This window comes from Gorilla gorilla, chromosome 6, assembly GCF_029281585.2.
Source record: "Gorilla gorilla gorilla isolate KB3781 chromosome 6, NHGRI_mGorGor1-v2.1_pri, whole genome shotgun sequence".
NCBI lineage: Eukaryota > Metazoa > Chordata > Mammalia > Primates > Hominidae > Gorilla > Gorilla gorilla.
The window spans coordinates 30,847,469-30,871,345 of NC_073230.2; the positions used below are offsets into that span (position 1 = coordinate 30,847,469).

Sequence of the window (23,877 nt, forward strand, 5' to 3'; positions counted from 1 at the left end):
GTTTCAAATTATCTGATAGAGAGAGGTGGGATAGATATAGAGGAAATGAGATTGGCCTTAAGCTGATAATTGAAGTTAGGGGATAGGTACATGGGGAGATTTATTATACTATTCTCTCTACATTTGTAAATGCTTAAAAATTATCCATTTCATAAAGTTTTTAAGATGTGAAATATTGGCCAGGCGTGCTGGCTCACACCTCTAATCCCAGCCCTTTGGGAGGCCAAGGCGGATGGAGTGCCTGAGCCATTCTCCAATAAAAGGAACCAAAGCTCCTTAGACAAATAGCTATTTCAAGGACTGAAGCAGGAATTCTACAAGATAATCCTGAAATATCTTGTAGTGCCAGAAAGTACGTACTCAAAAAGAAAAAACCAATCGCAACCAACCAACAAAAAACCACCACACACAGAAACACACAATGATGGAGTGACCAAAGGGACACAGGAGCCCCCAACAGCCAAAGCTGGAACATCAGAACAGCAAAATAGTTAAAGTAGTATTAGACTATAGCCCAGAGTACAAAATAAATATCCACAAGCCAAATGACTGAACAAATAGGGAAGATTGAACGGATCTCCAAGGAGAGAAATTCCAAATAATTTATGTAGACGGTCCACCCTCAAGGAGATAGAGCGTAATTCTCCACTACTTAAGTATGGGCTGTGCAAAGTATTGGCAGGGAGGGGTGGTGTGCAAACTAACAAATACTATTTCATCCAGGTGATCAAGGTTAACATCAGTGGGCTGGGCATGGTGGCTCACACCCATAATCCCAGCACTTTGGAGGCCAAGGCAGGTGGATCACCTGAGGTCAGGAGTTCGAGACCAGCCTGGCCAATATGGTGAAAGCCCATCTCTCCTAAAAATACAAAAATTAAACAGGCATGGTGGCAAGCACCTGTAATCCCAGCTACTGGGGAGGCTGAGGCAGGAGAATTGCTTGAACCTGGGAGGTGGAGGTTGCAGTGAGCCGAGATCACATCACTGCACTCCTGCCTAGCGACACGGCAAGACTCTGTCAAAAAAAAAAAAAAAAAAAGAAAGAAAGAAAGAAAGAAAGAAAAAGGAAGGAAGGTAGGTAGGCTGGTTGGTTACCATCAACATCAGTGGTAAGTCATATTGCTTGTATGTGCCCTTGATATAATGAGAATGACATTTTATCTGAAGTCTTCCTCCTAGAAAGTCCATAAACCCAGTCTAATAATGGGAAAAACTTCACACAAGTTCCAAATGAGGGTCATTCGACAAGATACCTGATCAATATTCCTGAAAACTGTCCAGATCATCAATAAAAAGGAGAGTTTAGGAAACTGTCACAGTCAGTCAAGAGAAGCCTAAGGAAACATGACAATGAAATAGTGTCCCAGACAGGATCATGGAACAGATAAAGGATATTAGGTAAGAACTAAGGAAATCTGAGTAACAATATGGAATTTGGTTTACTATAAACCATGAAATAATAATTTGGTTCTTTAATTGTGACAAATGTGCCATACTCAAGTATTATGTTAATAACAGAGAAGACTGGGTCTAGGGTGTGTGGGAACTCTACACTATCTGTACTACTTCCCTGTAAACCTATGGCTATTCTACAATTTGTTTTAAATTATCTGATTTAAATTATCTGATTTTAAAAAAGGAACAAAGCACTGATAACCTGCTACAATACCCATGAACATTGAGAGCATTATACTAAGAGAAAGAAGCCACTTGGTATGTGAATATCTCAATAAAGTTATTATAAACACACACACATACTCACACAATGAGATACTACACACCTATGGCAAGGATGCAGAGCCATTTTAGAATGGCTAAAATTAAACCACCAAGTGTTGTCAAGGACTGGACCTGCTGGTGAGAACATAAAGTGGCACAACTACTATGGAAAAGTTTAGAATTTTTTTTTTCTTTTTTTTGAGACGGAGTCTCGCTCTGTCGCCCAGGCTGGATGAAGTGCAGTGGTGTGATCTCGGCTCACTGCAAGCTCCGCCTCCCGGGTTCACGCCATTCTCCTGCCTCAGTCTCCCGAGTAGCTGGGATTACAGGCGCTCGACACCACGCCCAGCTAATTTTTTGTTTTAGTAGAGATGGGGTTTCACCGTGTTAGCCAGGATGGTCTCAATCTCCTGACCTCAAGATCCACCTGCCTCAGCCTCCCAACGTGCTGGGATTACAGGCTTGAGCCACTGTGCCCGGCCTAGAATTTTTTAAAAACATTAAATATATGATCCAGTTATTCCACCCGTGTATTTACCTGAGAGAAATGAATATACCAGGAAGAAAAACTTTCTCCTTTATCAACTTAGGTTCAGTAATTGAGGGCCTACGTATTCAACTGACAATGCACAGATGAACAGGAGAAAAAAACCAAAACTTTTTCATACGCATATGGAAGTGCGCAAAAGCAGTACTCTAAACAGCTAAAAAAGGGAGTTTACAAACTCAATTAACTGGGGAAAAAGGATACGGGAGAAAAGGCTTCTATGGGAAAATAAATCGGTTTTAAGGGGAACAGAGATAAATTTTGTCGTAATGTTTGTTTATGCAGATGAGAGTGGTCTTCTCCATCTTTTTTTTTTTTTTTTCAGGCCAAGAACATTCCCCAAGGGAGGGGATTTTTAGCAGCCTCATTCCCAGAAGTTTCTGCCTTTAGTTAAAGTAAGGAATTTCTGATTAGGCTTCTTTCTGCATCTGTTGAATCTCAAATGTCTTTAGTTTATCTTCACACTATCTCTGGGGGTTACAAGTGGGTCCTCACAAAAGCAAACATCCACATAGAGACCTACACATAAATGTTCATAGCACCTTTACCAGTAGTAGTTAAAAACTGGAAACAGCCCAAATGTTCATCAACAGGTAAACAAGTAAATTGTAGTATATCTACACAACAAACCACTACTCAGCTATGAAAAGGAATAAGCTATTGACTCACACATCATAGGTAAATCTTAATGGTTTCACATGTGTATATGTATGTTAAAACTTATCAAAATGTGCACTTTAAAGATGTGTTTATGTCCATCATACTTCAATAAAGCTGTTTTTTAAAAAGACCTACTAATTCAACAATTTAAGTTGTTATAAATCAGAACAAAAGTGAGAATTATTCCTTTTTTTTTTTTTTTTTTTAATTGAGACAGAGTCTCACTCTGTCGCCCAGGCTGGAGTGCAGTGGCACTATCTCGGCTCACTGCAACCTCCATCTCCCAGGTTCAAGTGATTCTCCTGCCTCAGCCTCCCGAGTAGGTGGGATTACAGGCACACGCCACTACACCCGCCTAATTTTTCTATTTTTTAGTAGAGAAGGGGTTTCACCATATTGGCCAGGCTGGTCTCAAACTCGTGACCTGGTGATCTGCCCACCTCGGCCTCCCAAAGTGCTGGGATTTACAGGGGTGAGCCACCATACCCGACTAACTCCCAATGTTTAATGTGTGAAAAGGCTTAAGGTTTAAGTGAGAAAAAAGCAGGAAATTACATGCAATATATTCAGTACTGTTTTTTTTTTTTTTAAATTACAAGACTACACAGATGGGAAAAAGAAATTGGATGATAAATCTTTAATCAACACATTGTAACTGTTTGCCCAAAAAGTGTGAAGAATATCAGACATATACAGTTGGAGAAAAGAAGCCATGAATAGAACTGAGAGTCAAAAATAAATGGTCAGGCTGGGTGTGGTAGCTCATGCTCATAATACCAGCACTTTGGGAGACCAAGTCAGGAGGATCCCTTGAGGTCAAGAGTTCAAGACCAGCCTGGGCAACATAGCGAGATCCCTTCTGTAAAAAAAAAAAAAAAAAAAAAAATTAGCTGGGTGTGGTAGTATGCATCGGTAGTCCCAGCTACTTGGGAGACTGGGAGGTCAAGGCTGCAGTGAGCCGTGACTGACCCAGTACACTCCAGCCTGGGCAACAGAGTGAGACCCTGTCTCTAAAATACACACACACACACCCCTTTGACTATTGGTCAAAGATAGGCAAATATGCCAAGTGAAATAACGATGCTAGTTTTTGCAGACAAAATTGGCTAATATTTTGAATTATGTTAGCATGAAGTATGCTGGGGAGGATATGGAAAAACAATGTCTTGTCCATTAGTGGGGGAAAGTATAAAGCAACATAGAATTTCTATAAGTTTTGTTAATATCAAATAGCCTAAAAATTCACTCTGATCTAATTCAATTTGTGTGTATACCTGCATAGAAGTATGAAAGGTAATATGCCAAGATATTTTTGAACTTTACTTTCCAAATTTTATTCAATGAGCCTGTATTACCTATAATGGGGAAGAAGTATATTTAAGTCATTCTTTAACTGAGGCTTCTGAAAAGAAAAAAAAAATCAGTTTGAAACCAAAATACCGACTAAACAAGCGTAGATCTGTCCCTTGACTGACCAAGACAAGAATACAGATGAAGCCACTGAGCTACAGGAAAGCAAAGAGTGCCGCTAGATTAGGGTAAACCACCAGAGCTCTGTTAGGAGTAGCTGGTGGGAAGATTCAGACAGCAGGGCAACCCCACTCTCCAGGACTTCCCACTCTGGCACATGAATGAAATCCCTCACATGCCAGCTAGAATTAAATACAAAACCTGTAACAGCACAACCACCTTTACCCCCTTTTCTCCCTCTTCATAGCTTGTGCATAGGCAGCACAGGAATGCCAAGACCACAACTGTACAGCACACAACTTTCGTTTTTGAAAAGACAGCTAAAAACTTTACAGCTGTTTTTGTCACCTTGGATTTATTGTTGCCTTTTTTTTTTTTTTTTTTTTTTTGAGACAGAGTCTCGCTCTGTTGCCCAGGCTGGAGTGCAGTGGCATGATCTCGGCTCAGTGCAACGTCCACCTCCTGGGTTCAAGCAATTCTCCTGCCTCAGCCTCCTGAGTGGCTGGGATCACAGGCACCCACCACCACGCCAGCTAATTTTTTGTATTTTTAGTAGAGACAGGGTTTAGCCACGTTAGCCAGGGTAGTCTTGAACCCTTGGCCTCAAGTGATCTGCCCGTCTCGGCCTCCCAAAGTGCTGGGATTACAGGCGTGAACCACCACGCCTGGCTTTTTTTTTTTTTTTTTTTTTTAAAGACAGATTCTTACTCTGTCACCCAGGCTAGAGTGCAGTGGCACGATCTTGGCTCACTGCAACCTCCACCCCCTGGGTTCAAGCGATTCTTGTGCCTCAGCCTCCTGAGTAGCTGGGATTACAGGCGTGTGCCACTACACCCAGCTAATTTTTATATTTTTAGTAGAGACATGGTTTAGCCACATTCGCCAGGCTGGTCTCAAATTCCTGACCTCAAATGATCTGCCTGCCTCAGCCTCCCAAAGTGCTGGGATTACAGGTGTGAGCCCCCGTGCCCGGCCTTGTCATTGCCTTTTAAAATCTCAGTTGTAAGGTTACTGACATAGCCGCAACCCATCCATGACACTCTCGCTTTCCAGGGGTGCGAGGACAGCTTTAACAGCTGTAATGGGTTTAGACACTCAGACTTTCTGATCTATTCCTGGAAGCCAGTGCTGATTAATTTTTAACTTCTTTGGAACTGAGCCCCAAACAAAACATGAAACTGAGACTTACATTACAATGACTAAGGTACTACAGACATCTACTTAGAATCAAGTATCACCAAAGAAAAGCAGAATAACCTGAGAAATGTTTCATCCAAAAGACTGCAAATGAAAAAGTCTTTTTAAAATGATAAAAAGCACTGATCATTGTCTGTAGACAGGCCCAGTACACACCCTAGTTGAATAATTTGTACCACAGAAGGTAGAATGGCAAGATCAAAATGAGTAAGAACTTGAGGCAAGGAGAAGGAATGTTTCTGTTTTTACAAGTGAATGTTCATGAACCACTACTTTTAGGCCTTACTCTTCAATGTATTTAGTTCAAGAAACAATAAGTAAATTGCTAAGCATCTGAAACAAAACTGAAAATCGAACAACCCAGCAAGTCTTATTAATAGCTCTTCTAGGATATTAATGACATAAAAGATAATGCACCCAGATTAAAACGCACAATACTGGTGTCACCTGCTACACACCCTACCCAACAGAGCTAACCTACAGAAAGTATTTAAGGTAAGCAGTAAAGAAGGAGAGACTACTCTTCTCTGCATTCACGAATGTTGTAAACTGATGGCCAGTACTGCCCACAGTATGGCAGATGTGGCCAAAATGAGGGCAGAACCATCAGTCCCTTCCTCACTAACCCTAATGAACCAAGACTTCCTCAAGCTTAGCTAAGCCTCAAATGAGAAAGGCAACACTTTCTGCGAACATGTCACAGTGCTCGATAGCACAAAGGCTGACCTCAAGAAAAGGCTGATTCAGTAAGTAGTGCTGTCACAAATGGAAAACCATTTGGAAGAAAAAAAAAAAGACAAGGACAGCTAATCATCCTATATATATATGTGTGTGTGTGTATATATATATATGTATATATGTATATATGTGTATATATGTATATATGTATATATGTATATATGTGTATATGTGTGTATATGTGTGTATGTGTATATATGTATATATATACACACATACACACACATATGCACACATATACACACACACACATATATATACATACACACACACACACAAATATACAACTATTAATGATAGTTACCTCTGAATGGTAGGATTTTAAGCCCTTTTTTCTGTTTTCTAAAGTGAACACAAACACTTTTTTTTGTTTGTTTTTGGAGACAGGGTCTTGCTGCTCTGTCACCCAGGCCACAGTATGATTGCATGATCACGGCTCACTGCAGCCTCGATTTCCCAGGCTCAAGGGATACTCCCACCTCAGCCTCCCAAGTAGCTGGGACTACAGACGTGGGCCACCACGCCTGGCAAATTATTGTACTTTTTTTAAGAGATGGGGTTTTATCATGTTGCCCAGGCTGATCTTGAACTCTTGGGCTCAAGAAATCCTCCCACCTTGGCCTCCCAAAGTGCTGTGATTACAGGCATGAGCCACTGTGCCAAAAACATTTCTAATTTAAAAAATTAAAGTGAGTGGCATATAACTCCCAGTTGCTATAAGGTGGCCACTGGTCAATTTCTTAGGAGTTCCTAGAGGACACTCTGATATCTGACTTCCTTAGGGGACACTCAGCAAGTCTCATTAGCTTCCTTGGAATTAACCCACCTTTGCTTCTGTGATCAAGAGAACTTGCTTTCATCCAACTCAAGATGTCTTCTGCCCGCTGGAATAGCCTTCCAGAAGGACCCTTTCCCTGCAGAACTGTGCTATCACCTCACCAATGATCACTCAGAATGGTCCTTCATGCTAGTACCAGGCAACGTGGTTAAATCAGACAACTCGTTCACAAAAGCCTCCCTCCCATACATACCTTGTAACATGTAAATCAATAACAAGTTATTATTAATAACTAAAAGCTAGTTCAATCGTAACCGATGATCATCTCATGCCTAAGGAATACAGGCATGTGATCTTCTATTCACTGAACAAATGTCAACAAATGTCAAGGACAGCTAAGATCCCACCCTGCAATAAGCACAGTTTAGACCTGTAGCAAGTACTATGCTCAATTCTGAACCCTACTCTAAGGGGCTCAGAAACCGTGCCCTCAAAGGGAAACAGGCTGAGAGGGGTCAGTGGAGGGGAATCTGGGAGGGACAGATGAGTGGTCTGGAGAGTTTCTCAGACGATGGACCATTTGAATGTGCTCTCTTCACACATTGGGAGAATTTTTATATTCCCAAAGGAGCTAAAATAAACATGGAAGTTGAAATGAACAGGCTCTTAAAAGATCATCTAGCCCAAGGGGGGCAATCATGTTCATTTTGCATGCCAACTGCAACAACTGGCTGTGATTATCCACAGCCCGTGTGAGAAGGATTCTGCGGCCTAATCTAGGATCAGTGAGAAGAGTCTCTCCTTGAGAGTCCCTCCTGCTGCGGAAGGAAGGAGGCTGAACAAGTACCATGGATTCCCAGCAGTGACCTTCACCAATGCACTGGAAACTTAAGAGGCCAGTCGAGTTATTAGGAGGGTACACAAATCCATAATGCTTTCAAGACTTTCTGATAAGGCAAATAAACAGTAATTCCTACACTTGTGTATACCATAATCTTTCAGACAGGTATATGGGTTGTGTGATTAAAAAAAAAATTATTAGTGTTATAGGTTTCTAAAGATAATCTAGTTCACACAACAAGGTCTTTCAGCTACAGACACACCTGCACAACTTAAAAAATCTACTTCCCAAAATGATAAAGCTATTTATAATCAGCAAGACTTTTTAACATGTCTACTTTAGGAGGCCAAGGCAAGCTAAGTGTATGAGCCCAGGAGTTGGAGACCGGCCTGAACAACATGGCGAAACCCTGTCTCTATAAAAAATACAAAATTTAGCCAGGTGTGGTGGCACGTACCTGTAGTCCCAGCTACTCGGGAAGCTGAGGTAGCAGGATTGCTTCAGCCTGGAAGGTCGAGGCTGCAGTAAGCTATGATCATGCCACTGCACTCCAGCCTGGGTGACAGAGGGAGACCCTGTCTCCCCTGCGCCTACCCTCCACCAAAACAACAACAAACAATGAGAGAAAAATAAAGACTGAAAATAAATTGAAAAATTAAGACTGAAAATAAATTGGTATGAAGTTAGTGGTGAAGTTAAATATTCTAACAATATATAGTAGAGGTGACCCTTAAACTCAGTAGCAGACAACACCAAGGCAAACACAGTCAGTGAGAAATTATGCAGGCTCCATCATGCGCTACAAAGCTGTCTCTGGTAGCCAAGGGAAGCATATAAGCAAAGGTCCTCTTTTCAAACATTAATTAAACAGCACGTCAGAATAGAATTCCTACCATACAGAAACAAAGCTGTAACAAAAGAAAGGTTTGCTTGTTTAGTTAAGCAAGAAAGAAATTAACACAATGAAGCCATGTCCTTTATGGGAAAGATACCATGTAAATTATCTGAAGTCAGAAATATTTGTTCAGCTGGGCAACTTCAAGTAGTGGTAAACAATACTGGAATACTGGAAGTGCACAGAACATGCTCAGAATTGATGGGCATCAGATTTGCTGAGAAAGGAGAACATGGAGTAATGATGGGTGTAAGCTCAGAGGAGCTTAGCATTAATCCACCCTAATGAGGCTGGCATCTGGGGGCACAGACTGCTCAATTTCACAGCCATAAGGAGCAGCCCTCACTGATGTTTCTGACTTCTTTGTGACTCATTTTTTCAACACTAAAGTCTGAGGTTTTCCTTATAGTTTTTTTAATAAGAAATTAAACTTTCCCCAAAATAGAAAGCAGAGTATTATGATCAACTACTATTAGAAAGCCTAACCAAAACAACCTGAACTATTTAAAACAAGTAACCAAATCAAGATAAAACACCCGCAATATACTTTCCAAAACATCTGATCCCTGCTAGTGAAAGGCCAACACAGCTGGCACCAAGATTTCCATTTGCCGCCACCAAAAAATAAAAAAAAACACAAAGAAACAAAAAAACGAAAACATTTGTAAGAACTTCAGTGATTTCTGCATCAATAAAACTCAATGACCTCGGGCCAAGTGCAGTGGCTGACATCTATAATCCCAGCACTTTGGGAGGCTGAGGTGGGAGGATAGTTTGAGCCCAGGAATTTGAGACCAGCCTGGGCAATATGGCGATACTCCATCTCTACCCCCCCCCCCCCCAAAAAAAGAAAAAAATTAACTGAAAAACCAACAGGCCAGGCACAGTGGTTCAGGCATGTAATCCCAGCATTTTGGGAGGCTGAGGCAGGTGAATCACTTGAGGTCAGGAGTTCGTGACCAGCCTGGCCAACATGGTAAAACCCTGTCTTTACTAAAAATACAACAATTAGCTGGGCGTGGTGGCAGGTGCCTGTAATCCCAACTATTCAGGAGGCTGAGGCAGGAGAACTGCTTGAACCTGGGAGGCAGAGGTTGCAGCGAGCCGAGATCACATCACTGCACTCCAGCCTGGGCAACAGAGCGAGACTCCATCTCAAAAAAAGAAGAAAATAACAAAAACACAAACCTCAATGACTCGAGACAACAAATTTATATCCTATTTTCTTATACCCACCCCCCTACCCCACCCCTACACAAAAAAATCCAGTGAGTTTTTTTTTTTAACCCAATAACCCATTACAGAGTTGAAAAAATTCCCAACCAATACACTTTCAGTGAGTGAATACTGACCAACAAGTCCACACCAGCCATTGTTCTGGGTCTTTGATAACATGGGAGGACAGAGCCCTACCCACCTTAGCTCTGGTGGGAGAAATAGACACAAGTCAGAAGACAATTAAATATAAAGTGCTGGCTTGGGGGTAGGGGACAGGGAGGGGTGCACATCTATAGCCCCAGCACTTTGGGAGGCAAAGGAGGGAGGATCACTTTAGCCTAGGAGTTTGATGCAGCAGTCAGCTATGATCTCACCACTGCACTGGGCAACAGAGAAGACTATGACTTCTGAAATATGTACTTACACACACACATACACACACACACACACAATGCTAAGTCAAATAATGAAATCACCCAAAATAGCTGGAATTACTGGCAGATTGTGTAGCAATAAACCTAGTTTTCTGAAGAAAAAAAAAAAATACATGAGAGAATGCAAGCCTACATGTTAAGTGCTACCATAGTGTTAAGTATGGGAGAAATACAGGAGAGATGTCTAATCCAAGCGTGGTAGGAATGATGTCTAAATTGAGGGCTAAATAATTGGTGAGAATCAAGAAAGATGGAAAGGATCCAGAACAAAATAAGACTGTTGGGGGGGAAAAAAAAGAGCAAATGGATTCTTGGCAAAGAAAATGTATGCAAAAAGTCCTGAAGCTAAGAGAAGGATGGGGTTGAGGAAGTAAAGTACTTCACAGTACTGGAGCACACAGCATGTGAATTTCAGCCAAAGGACAAATGCCTCCAAAAAAAGTTAATTCACAGTGCAGCAGGGCGAGGCACTTGTCTTATTTGCTGGTTCTCACATTGACCCTGAAAGGACTTTTTTTTTGTTAATCCCATTTTCACAGATGGGAAAGGGACTCTGTATGGTTGTCACTTTTATCCAAAGTCTCATAGCCAGTAAGAAGCTGCCCTCAAAGTCCCTACCCCGTCTTTCCATTCGAGCATTCTGGGGTTCAGACCCAGAAACCCCATACCTCTGCCTTATATTTTAATGAAAAGTATGTCTCCAGGTTTATGTGGAGAATAACCAAGACCTCAGAAACATTTAGTGAAAATCAGAGCTAGAAGGAATCTGTTTTTTTGCGAGTTCAGATAAGCTGACTTGGATAAGACATCAAAGTTGTCTTGTGCAGCAAATTCTCCTCCGGCACATAGTAGGCACTCTGATAAATTCAAAAAGGCTTCTAAGAAGAGGCAGAATCGAGGACAGGGAAGGAGCTCAGCTCCACAGCTCAGGGAGGGTGACAGAATGGCCTAAGGCCCAGGAGAGCACCGTGTTGTCAACTGTCAGTGTCAAGCCTGAGACAGGAGCCATGAACTAGCACCATCTCGGCTCTGATGTTGAACTGCAGCCGTCTCCTCTAAGGTCTCAAACTGGCCTTATACCAACATATGCCTCCTTCTATCGCCTAACTGGCCATACACCATGCCTCCTTCAACACCTAACTGGCCTTACACCAACACATGCCTCCTTCTAACTTGTCATCTCATAATAGGAATGCTGCATTCCCTACATGAAATGACAAAATGTATTCTGCATAGAAATCCCTCTAGGTACTGAAGAACTTTATCTTAATGTATTTCACCACTGAGTATTTAGAGTCCCCACTCTCAAGGTTGTGGTCCTATTACCATTTATTTGACACTTGAGTGCTGACTACACTGGTGGTAAATTGAATAATGGTCCCAAATATATCTACCTCCTAATGCTTAAAAACTGCGAGTGTTACCTTATATGGCAAAAGGGACTTTGAGGGTATAATTAAGTATCTTGAGGTGGAGATATTCTATGGGATTACCTGGGTGAGCCTTATGTAATCATGGATCCTTACAAAAGGGGCGAGAGAGGAGGGAAAGTCAGAGAGAAGGCAATGTGAGGACAGAAGCAGAGGCTGAAGTGGTACACTTTGAAAGAGGAAACCATTAGGTATATCTCCAAATGCTATCCCTCCCCCCTCCCCCCACCCCACAACAGTCCCCGGAGTGTGATGTTCCCCTTCCTGTGTCCATGTGTTCTCATTGTTCAATTCCCACCTATGAGTGAGAACATGCAGTGGTTGGTTTTTTGTCCTTGCAATAGTTTGCTGAGAATGATGGTTTCCAGTTTCATCCATGTCCCTACAAAGGACATGAACTCATCATTTTTTATGGCTGCATCGTATTCCATGGTGTATATGTGCCACATTTTCTTAATCCAGTCTATCATTGTTGGACATTTGGGTTGGTTCCAAGTCTTTGCTATTGTGAATAATGCCGCTATAAACATATGTGTGCATGTGTCTTTATAGCAGCATGATTTATAATCCTTTGGGTATATACCCAGTAATGGGATGGCTGGGTCAAATGGTATTTCCAGTTCTAGATCCCTGAGGAATCGCCACACTGACAAACACAATGGTTGAACTAGTTTACAGTCCCACCAACAGTGTAAAAGTGTTCCTATTTCTCCACATCCTCTCCAGCACCTGTTGCTTCCTGACTTTTTAATGATTGCCATTCTAACTGGTGTGAGATGGTATCTCATTGTGGTTTTGATTTGCATTTCTCTGATGGCCAGTGATGATGAGCATTTTTTCATGTGCTTTTTGGCTGCATAAATGTCTTCTTTTGAGAAGTGTCTGTTCATACCCTTGGCCCACTTTTTGATGGGGTTGTTTTTTTCTTGTAAATTCGTTTGAGTTCATTGTAGATTCTGGATATTAGCCCTTTGTCAGATGAGTAGGTTGTGAAAATTTTCTCCCATTTTGTAGGTCGCCTGTTCACTCTGATGGTAGTTTCTTTTGCTGTGCAGAAGCTCTTTAATTAGATCCCATTTGTCAATTTTGGCTTTGGTTGCCATTGCTTTTGGTGTTTTAGACATGAAGTCCTTGCCCATGCCTATGTCCTGAATGGTATTGCCTAGGTTTTCTTCTAGGGTTTTTATGGTTTTAGGTCTAACATCTAAGTCTTTAATCCATCTTGAATTAATTTTTGTATAAGGTGTAAGGAAGGGATCCAGTTTCAGCTTTCTACATACGGCTAGCCAGTTTTCCCAGCACCATTTATTAAATAGGGAATCCTTTCCCCATTTCTTGTTTTTGTCAGGTTTGTCAAAGATCAGATGGTTGTAGATATGCGGCATTATTTCTGAGGGCTCTGTTCTGTTCCATTGATCTATACCTGTTTTGGTACCAAATGCTAAATGACGAGTTAATGGGTGCAGCACACCAACATGGCACATGTATACATATGTAACCTGCACATTGTGCACATGTACCCTAAAACTTAAAGTATAATAATAATAAAATTAAATTAAATTTAAAAAAAAAAAAGAAAGAGGAAACCATGAAAGCCAAGGACTACAGCCAGGCACTAGAACCTGGGAAAGGCAAGCAAACGGATTCTCCCCTAAGACTTCTAGAGGGAGCCAGTTCTCATGACAACCTTGACTTTAACCCACAGAGACTGATTTCAGACTCCTGGCTTCTAGAACAAAAATTAATTTCTGTTGCTTTAAACCACCAAGTTTGTGATTAATTTGTTACAGCAGCATAGGAAACTAATATACCTATTCTTATTTTATGTTAGCAATGTAAATTTTCTACACCATCACTCATATTGAATTGCTCTAAAATAATACACCTCTCCTCCACCTAAAAACAGTGAAGCAATATTGATCAGTAAAACAAAAGCAGAATGTTGACTATCATTAAGGTCGGTAGATGGGGGGTTCAGTATACTATTTTCTCAATGTGTGCATGTTTGAAAATTCCCAAAGTACAGAGTTTAAAAAGTCACTTTAAAATTCCTAAGAAAGGAATCACATTTCTACACCATCTCCCACTGAGCCATATGAGCCAGTTTTTTTTCCCCAACATTGGAACAAGTTGTCATATCTTTACTTCAATGCCACACCAGGTCCTTGGCTAGTGGATAAGGCATACATGGTATAAAAAGTTTGCATCCTTAAACATGTTCTCAGTACATCTAAGAGGCACACAGGAGCTGAGCAACTAAAGAAACATTTGTGTTTCCAATATCTTGTTTCTCCAGGATAGTAAATCACGCATTAAAACAATGTGAAAAAGTTCTCCAAAGTATTATATTACTTTTTGCTAATCACAAATAGGCAAATGCATCTAAGATTATCTGATTTCTAATGCAATTCAATTCTGTGAAAGTCTAAAACAAAATATTAGGTTGGTACAAAAGTAATTGGAGTTTTCACCATTAGAAGTAGTATCTCTAAGCTATATAATAAGCAGGTGGTTTTTGGACTTAGAGAGCCACAGCTGACCTTGTCCTGCTCCTCCAGGGTAACATTTTGAGGACAATGCTATCAGAGGTTCTTCATATCTCTGTGTTGGTGTGGCAGCCTAAGTACTGTCTGCCACACCAACATTACAACCAAAAGGGGCCATTCTGACTAAGGCTGACCCAGCCTCAGAAAGCAAGGCACGTGATAAAATCACATCCTTCAATCTGGCTGTACTTGTTCCACCCACTGAAAATTAAGAAATACTTAGATGCCCAAGAATTTCCATTTCACACGAGAACAACTTCAAAAGCCACCTCATGACTGTGTGCATGGATCCAACCATAAATACCTACACAAGCACACACCAAAGCCAACCATATGCATCGCAGTGTAATGACTGTGTGTAAAATGAGTCAGCTGGAAGAGCAGAAGTATTTAAGATGCTGTCAAAACCCTACTTTTTTGAGATGGAGCCTTGCTCTGTGGCCTAGGCTGGAGTGCAGAGGCACGATCTTGGCCCACTGCAGTATCCACCTCCTGGGTTCAAGTAATTCACGTGCCTCAGCCTCCCGAGTAGCTGGGATTACAAGCAGGTGCCACCACACAAGGCTAATTTTTGTATTTTTAGTAGAGACGGGGGTTTCACCATGTTGCCCAGGTTGGTCTCGAACTCCTGACCTCAAGTGACCTGCCTGCCTCCCCCAAAGTGCTGGAATTACAGGCGTGAGCTACCATGCCCAGCCCAAAACCCTGATTGTTAAACCATGATTGAAGAAATGGTCTCCTTTTAAAAACTGTAACTTTTCTGCTGATACAGAATAACTAAAAGTAAGGACACCAACCATATTTAAGATTCAGTCACTGTGGCCGAGTAGTAGGACCCCTTCCCAGCAGTACTTGCCTTCACACAGACCCACCAGAGGAACAGTTGCGGGCCCCCTGCTGAGGGGGTTCACCATCAACATCATGGCTGCCAGCATCATGGAGGCAGCATCATGAACTGCCGGGAGTCTGATAATCCAGGACCCTTCCTGCCTTGTATTAGGAATTGTCTTCCATCATTCAAACTCACAGTACAAAAAATACAGCAGGAAGTCTTCTGAAATTAAGATGTGAAAAGTCACTGCTATGCCGGGCACGGTGGCTCACGCCTGTAATTTCAGTACTTCAGGAGGCCAAGGCCGGTGGATCACCTGAGGTCAGGAGTTCGAGACCAGCCTGGCCATCACGGTGAAACCCTGTCTCTACTAAAAATACAAAAATTAGCTGGGCTTGGTGGCAGTCACCTGTAATCCCAGCTACTCGACAGGCTGAGGCAGGAGAATGGCTTGAACCCAGGAGGTAAAGGTTGCAGTGAGCCAAGATTGCACCACCGCACTCCAGCCTGGGTGACAGAACGAGACCCGTCTCCAAAAAAAAGCCACTGCTTCCCTAGGGATTGGCATGAAGCAAAATGCAGTCTAGGCCAGGCACGGTGGCTGAAACCTGTAAAGCCTGTAATCCCAGGAATTTGGTTGGCTGAGACAGGTGGATCACCTGAGGTCTTGAGGTCAGGAATTCAAGACCAGCCTGGCCAACATGGCAAAACCCCATCTCTACTAAAATTACGAAAATTAGCCAGGCATGGTGGCGTGTCCCTGAAGTCCCAGCTACTCGGGAGGCCGAGGCATGAGAATCACTTGAACCCAGGAGGCAGAGGCTGCAGTGAGCCGAGATTGCACCACTGCGCTCCAGCCTGGGCGAAAGAACAAGACTCTGTCTCAAAAACAAAAACAAACAAACAAAAAAATGCAGTCTAAGTCCAAAACCACCTGCTTAATACATAGCTCAGAGATATTTTTAGACTTTTAGAGTTGAGTTGTATTAGAAATCAGATCATCTAAGATGGATTTACCTGTATGTGATCAGCAAAAGTAACATATACTTTGCAGAACTTTTGCACACTTGTACTGCATGACTTCCTATCCATAAGTATATAAAGCTAAGAAGAAATAAACAACTTGAGTTATGCCTGTTAAACTACTCTGCAAATTTTATCATGGATAAAAAGAGACTGCTGATGGTAAAGGCAGTTAAGTTCATTTCCGTCATTAAATGATAATTTTTATAGAAAGTGATACTTATGCAAAACAAAGGAGGTGATGGGAGTAAAACATTTGAGCATTTGGCCAGGAAGAGGGGAACTTACACCTTCCACGGGAAACATACCGTCATTTTGGGTGACTGTGGGAAGAGAAAGAGTGAGATGAAGATAGAGACCATATCATGACAAGACAAACTTATAAGTGGAGATTGAGCATTTACAAATTTTTATAGCAGACTGACAAGAATTTTATGTCTGTTGAATCTAATAATAAAAATCAGCTTGTCTTTTGGCTGACTTTAAAATTTCATTGTAATAATTTATTTTCATTGAATTTTACAAAAAAGTCAGTAATCAATTAGAAATTTAAAAATAACTGGTCCTTCAACCCAGCTGAGGAAGGAATGATTTAGAACAGTAATTCTCAATGGAGAAACCTTCACTCCTTAAGGAAGTGGTTTTAGAAATCTGTGGATCTTTTGGGATTAGGAAAAGGGTCCTTCACTAATATTTGATAGTCACAGACCAGGTATGTCACACATCCTGAAGTGTGCAGTACAGCTTCACACAATAAAGAGAGGTGGCCTCATGTCCTGCACAGCCTTTGAAGGTCCTTGATATTCAGATAGAGGGGAAACCCATTTATCCGACCCTATAACCTGACAAAATATTTATTGCTCAGTTTTCATATATACTGTATCTTCCAAAACTGTATCATGTAAATCAAGATACTATTATATTTTGGTCTGCTTATCACTAGAGAAAACCACTAAACTGAGAGCACACAACTTTGCATTGCCTGTATATTATTCCTGTCTCAACACGAGTATTGGTCCACTGAGGACTATTCTACATATGGTACAAGTACTTAGCTATTTCATTATGCCTAAACTCTGATCATGCCTAAGTATTTATGTACTAAATTTTTTTTGTATAAATAATTTTTATGTCTCCTTTCTGGTATTACTAGGACATTACATTGATTTTTAAATTATAGATATATATAAGTGGGTTATATTTTCTGTGAATTTCACTTCAGGATTGTAATTGGGAACATTACATAGGAGGAAATTATAGATCTCAATAAAAACACTGATGAAATTGGTGCTAAAAGTCATAAATGCGTAAGTGAACTTGCAGGAGATATTAGAAGTCATCCTTATTTCCGCGTTTGAGATGACAGAAGAATATACAGTTTAGATACAGTAGCAGCTAAAAAAGGAGGTTCTGCCTAGTTTAAATCCTAATTCAGCCAATGGTAGCTGCAAGACCTTGGCAAGTTTTTCCATTTCCCAGTTACTTTGTTGTTTTTAAAAATAAGAATAGCACTATTCCCTTCTATATCTAGGGTTGGCTCTAAGAATATAACAAGAAGAGACTCCATCTAGAGAGGTACTTGGCCAGGCACGGTGACTCACGACTGTAATCCCAACACTTTGGGAGGTCAAGGGAGGAGGATCGCTTAAGCTCAGGAGTTTGAGACCAGCCTGGGCAATGTAGCAAGACCCTGTTTGTAAAACAAAAAAAAAAAAAATTTTTTTTTTTTATTAATGGGGCACAGCGGTATGTGCCTGTAGTCCTAGCTACTCAGGAGGCCAAGGCAGGAGAATTGCTTGAGCCCAGGAAGAGTTTAAGGCTGCAGTGAGTTGTGATCGTGCCACCTGACTCCAGCCTGGGTGACAGAGTCTTGAAAAAATCAAATGGAAAAAAAAAAAAAGAGGTTCGCATATTGCTCTGCTCATAATCAACACAACCCACATGTGTGATATTAAGTTAATCTAAAACCCAAAGGCAGAGTACTAAAGAGAAGGAAATGAGCTAAGAATATGAGAGTAGGCATAAAAATGAGTGAAAGATAGACAAATCAAATATAGGCCTTCTTTTAAAAAGAAATCTGAAATATCAGTCATTACCATTAGCCAGAGTAAGCTAATTAAACAATTTCAATCTTTGTATATATACCTGGACACATGTGAGAGTCTAGGAGTAGTGGACACAAAACAAGAAAAAAAATCCAGCAAGATGAACACAGAAATCTCTATCTGGGTTGATAGTCAAGCTTTGAAAAGCATCATACACCCTCAATTCAACCAACACTTAACTTACTGAGCACCACCTTTGTCTACCAGACTGGAATAAAAAACTGAGGAAAGGTATCTGTGAATATATACAATAGACATCTAGGCAAGATCGCAGTAAATTATAGCCTTTCTCATCCCCACATGGAAAGTAATACTGAATAGTAATTACTGAATAGTAATATTGTGTTTTGAGTAAGACAAAGTAGGCCATTCAGGAAATCAAAATACGGCAAGTGGGGGGTGGGGGTGGGGATGGCCTTAGTACTGAGAAAACTCTTGCTTTTCTGGTTGCTGATAATAAAATTAGACACAGCATTAATAGTGCCGTCACTCCCAATTGGTTTACTGTTCTAAAACTCTACCAGGAGACTTTGCCCTCCCCAGTCTTAACCTTGTATATTTTGTTCATTAAAACTGGAGGTAGAAAGACAGGAAAAGAGCAACAAGTGAAGGTTTTTATATACTTAAATTTAAAATGATGAGCACTGCATACACATCTCTAGTGCTGAGTCACATGGAAAAATTGAACACGCATTTCTTTTAAGAGGGTAAGTCCTGTTCAGTCTCAATTCAACCAAAGGTTATCTACAAGAAAAAAGCAAATCACTTATGAGTAGTTACTCTGTTCTTGAGAAATAAAAAATTCAAATTAACCTCTTTTGAAATTTAAAAGGCATCAAAAAACAATATTCAAAGAAACAACTTAAACTTTAGTTCCAGGTTCTAGATCCAGACAAATTTCAATAAGCACACCCACCTTGTTTCTCCCACTGAAAGCAGTTAAAAAATCTAGACAGAAAGTATCAAACAATAATTTGAAGACTCAAAGTAAAGACAGCAGACAGACTAGGAACTCTATAGTACTAAAGAAACTGAAGTGATTTGCTTCTTTTTTTCCCTCTACTATGCCCCAGCCTAGACTCAGCAGCAAAAAACTTTCAAGTTGTTAGCGGATACAGACAGGTCTTAGGAGAAGCCTTGTAGTTTAGGCTGGAGAAGCAAGAAAGGGGAACCGGGCCGCACAGCAGAAGGTGAGAGGAGGTGAGCAGGCTTAAATGCCTGAGCCCCGCCTCCTGTCAGATCAGCAATGGCAGCGTTAGATTCTCATGGAAGTGCGTACCCTATTGTGAAGTGCGCACGCGAGGGATCTAGGTTGCATACTCCTTATGAGATTCTAACCAATGCCTGATGATCTGAGGTAGAACAGTTTCTATCCCGAAACCACTCCCCTTCCCCAACCATGGAAAAATTGTTTTAATGCATAAAAAGAGTTTCTGAACTCTTCAACCAGGTCTGTATGGATTTCCTGAGAACAAACAAGTCCATCTTGGTGAAAGAATTTGCCTTCACTGATATGAAACTAAAGGTTGAGCAAGTTTGCTTCTGGAGAAGAACGCTGTGGACAGGCTTACACATGATGATGGAGCAATGGAAATATTAATGCTAGGTGATTAACACAGACTCTACAACCGGTGAGTTCTCTTCAGAACCTGTGGACGACTGTTGCAAAGAAATAAAAGCCATGATCAAAATTTTCTGATTAAAAAAAAAAAAAAGAAAAATTGTCTTCTACGAAACCAGTCCCTGGTGCCAAAAAGGTTGGGGATCACTGATCTAAAACACAGATGGAGGGAAGAAGCTATAGTTCCAAGGGGATGGATTGAACCTGTTTGCTTCTTTTCCTTCTGTTTGCCTCTCGTTAGTCCTGGACATGTACACAGTTACAGGAAGTGCACAACCACGCAAGGTATCTAAGGTCCTTGCTTTTCTGATTGGAGAATGAAAAAGGGAAGCCTCAGGGAAACAAAATACTAATCAAATTGTTTCCGGAATTGGTTTCTTCCAGTGGGTTCTGGGTCTCGCTGACTTCAAGAATGAAGCCGTGGACTCCCACGGTGAGTTCTTAAAGATGGTTACAGTTCTTAAAGATGGTGTGTCTGGAGTTTGTTCCTTCAGATGTTCAGATGTGTCCAGAGTTCCTTCCTTCCAGTGGGTTCGTGGTCTTGCTGACTTCAGGAGTGAAGCCGCAGACCTTCGCAGTGTTACAGCTCTTTAAGGTAGTGTGGACCCAAAGAGTGAGCAGCAGCAAGATTTACTGTGAAGAGCAAAAGAACAAAGCTTCCACAGTGTGGAAGGGGACCCCGGCGGGCTGCCCCTGCTGGCTCAGGTGGCCAACTTTTATTCCCTTATTTGGCCCCACCCATATCCTGCTGATTGGTCCATTTTACAGAGTGCTGATTGGTCCATTTACAAACCTTTAGCTAGACACAGAGAACTGATTGGTGCATTTTTACAGAGTGCTGATTGGTGCGTTTACAAACCTTTAGCTAGACACTGAGTGCTGACTGGTGTGTTTACAATCCTTTAGCTAGACAGGAAAGTTCTTCAAGTCCCCACCTGACCCAGAAGCCCAGCCGGCTTCACCTCTCAAAATCATGGAGACAGAGAAGCTCATTCAGCTTCAACATCATGAAGTTATTAGAAATCAATAAAACAGATAAAGCTCTGCAAGGCTGATGAAGATTTTAAGAGAGAGAACACAAAAATTACTAGTATCAGAATGAAAAAGTGGAGATATCACTAGAGACCCCACAGACATTAAAGGATAAGGGAATACTACAAAGCTTTATGCAACTTGTCCATGATGATGTAAAGTTATTAAAAACAAAACAAAAAGAAAAAAAGAAACAACTTGGATGAAATTGACCAATTCTTTGAACACTACAAACGACCCAAGATGAAATAACCTGAAGAACACTATAATTACTGAAGATATTGAATTTGAGCATAAGAAAAAAAAAAGGGGGGGCTGGGTGCGGTGGTTCACGCCTGTAATCCCAGCACTTTGGAAGGCCGAGGCAAATGCATCACCTCAGGTCGGGAGTTCGAGACCAGCCTGACCAACAAGGAGAAACCCCGTCTCTTACTAGAAATGCAAAAATTAGCTGGGCATGGTGGCGCATGTCTGTAATCCCAGCTACCTGGGAGGCCGAGGCAGGAGAATCACTTGAACCAGGAGGCAGAGGTTGTGGTGAGCCAAGATTGGGCCATTGCGCTCCAGCCTGGGCAACAAAATCAAAACTCCATCTCAAAAAAAAAAAAAAAAAAAAAAAAAAAAAAAAAAACTTCTGAGAGAAATTATTCAAGTGGTTTCACAGGTGAATTCTATCAAATACTTAAAGAAATAACACCAATTCAGCAAATCACTTCCAGAAAAGGTAAACATGTTTTCCCAACACATTTTAAGGCTGTGTTACCCTGATAACAAAATCAATGGCAATACAAAAAACATCAAACTACAGACCAATATCCTTCATGAGCAGAGACACAGTAAGTCCTCAACAAAAATGTTAGCAAATTAAACCAAGCAAAAAGAATAAAATACCACAATAAAGTGGAGTTTATCATAGGAATGCAGGGTTAGTTCAACATTTGTGGGGGTGGGGGGGGGGGGAGTCAATATAATTCATTTACAGCCTAAAAACTACATGATAATATCAATTCATGCAGAAAAAGCATTTGAAACAATCCAACATTCACTCATCATATAGACTGTCAACAAACTAGAAACAGAAGGCAATGTCTTCAACCTGATAAAGAGTATCTACAAAAAACCCACAGCTAACATTTTATGTGATGATGAAAGACAATGTTTTCTCACAAAAATTGAGGAAGGGTAAGGATGTCAACTCTCATTGGAGGTCCTAGACAGTACATTACAGCAATAAAAGAAAAGGCATACAGACTATAAAGGAATAAAACTATGCCCATTTGAATACATAATTGTCTAAGTAGAAAATCCCAAGCAATCTATTAAAAAATAAAAAACAAACTTTCAGAACTAGTAAGTTTAGCAATGTCAAAGGATATAAGGTCAACACACAAAAATTTAAAATACTTCTACATACTAAAAACAAGTGGAAGTCCAAACTTAAAAAATAATATTCACCTACTATTTAGAAAAAAAACAAAACAAAATTAACAAGTGTTGGAGTGGACGTGGAGAAGTCAGAACACACTTGGGCACTGTTGGTAGAAATGTAAAACGGTACAGCTGCTATGGAAAACAGTAATGGCAATTCCTGAAATAATTAAAAACATAATTGCTATAACATCTTTTTCACTGGTTTATTCAAGGAGAGGAAAAGAAGAACTGCTATAACATCCAGCAATCCCACTTCTAGGTACATACCCAAAAGAATTGAAAGCAGAGTCTCAAAGAGATATTTATTCACCTACATTCACAGTGGCATTGATCACAATAGCCAAAAGGTAGAAGCAACCCATATGCCCATGGACAGAAGAACAAACAAAAGGTAGAATACACAGACAGAGGAATACTACACTTAACTTTCAAAAGAAAATTCTGACACATACTACAACAGCGGTCCCCAACTATTTTCGCACCAGGGACTGGTTTCATGGAAGACAATTTTTCCACGGACAGAGAGTGGGGATGGGGGGGATGGCTTCAGGATGAAACTGTTCCACCTCAGATCATCAGGCATTAGATTCTCCTAAGGAGTGAGCAACCTAGATCCCTCAACGTGTGCAGTTCACAATAGGGTATGCATTCCTATGAGAATCTAATGCCGTCACTGGTCTGTCAGGAGGTGAAACTTAGGCAGTAATGCTCGCTCACTTGCCACTCACCTCCTGTGGTACGGCCCAGTTCCTAACAGGCCACAGACGGTACCAGTCTGAGGCCTGGGGGTTAGGGACTCCTGTGCTACAACATGGGTGAACAGCATACTAAGTGAAATAAGCCAGTCATAAAAAGACAACCTAGTAAATTTGATAATTATTCCAAAAGGGTTTTTTTGTTGTTAACTTATTGCAATCCCAATAAACATCCCAGCAGAATTTTTGTGTATAGACTTGCTGGTTCCAAAATACACATGGAAAAGCAAAGTAACGACAATAGCCACAATTCTGAAAAACAATAAAGTTGAAGGAATAATACTATTCAATTTTAAGACTTATAAAGATACCGTAACCAAGAAAGTGTAGTAGCAAAGGGACAGACACATAAATCAATGGGATAAAAGAGTCCAGAAACAGACCCACACAAATATGGTCAATTGATTTGTAACAAAAGTGTGAGGGCAATTCAATGGAAAAGGAACAATATTTTCAATTTATGGTGTTAGAATGAGACATTTACATGCAAAAAATAAAACCACAGCCTGTGAAGCATACATTACATAAAAATTAACTCAAAATGCACCACAGGCTTAAGACAACAGGAGAAAACCTTCATAACTTTGATTTAGGCAAAAAGT

The 23,877-nt window shown here is 40.8% G+C and overlaps 1 protein-coding gene and 1 non-coding gene across 2 annotated transcripts in view; one reads left to right on the forward strand and one right to left on the reverse strand.

The window, feature by feature from the left end:
* Nucleotides 1-23,877, reverse strand: part of IGF2BP3 (insulin like growth factor 2 mRNA binding protein 3) — a 161,192-nt gene that overhangs the window by 75,874 nt on the left and 61,441 nt on the right. The window lies entirely within an intron of this gene.
* Nucleotides 10,528-10,598, forward strand: LOC115935491 (small nucleolar RNA SNORD65). The gene has a single exon (XR_004071115.1). It is a non-coding gene; the product is annotated as a small nucleolar RNA SNORD65 (small nucleolar RNA).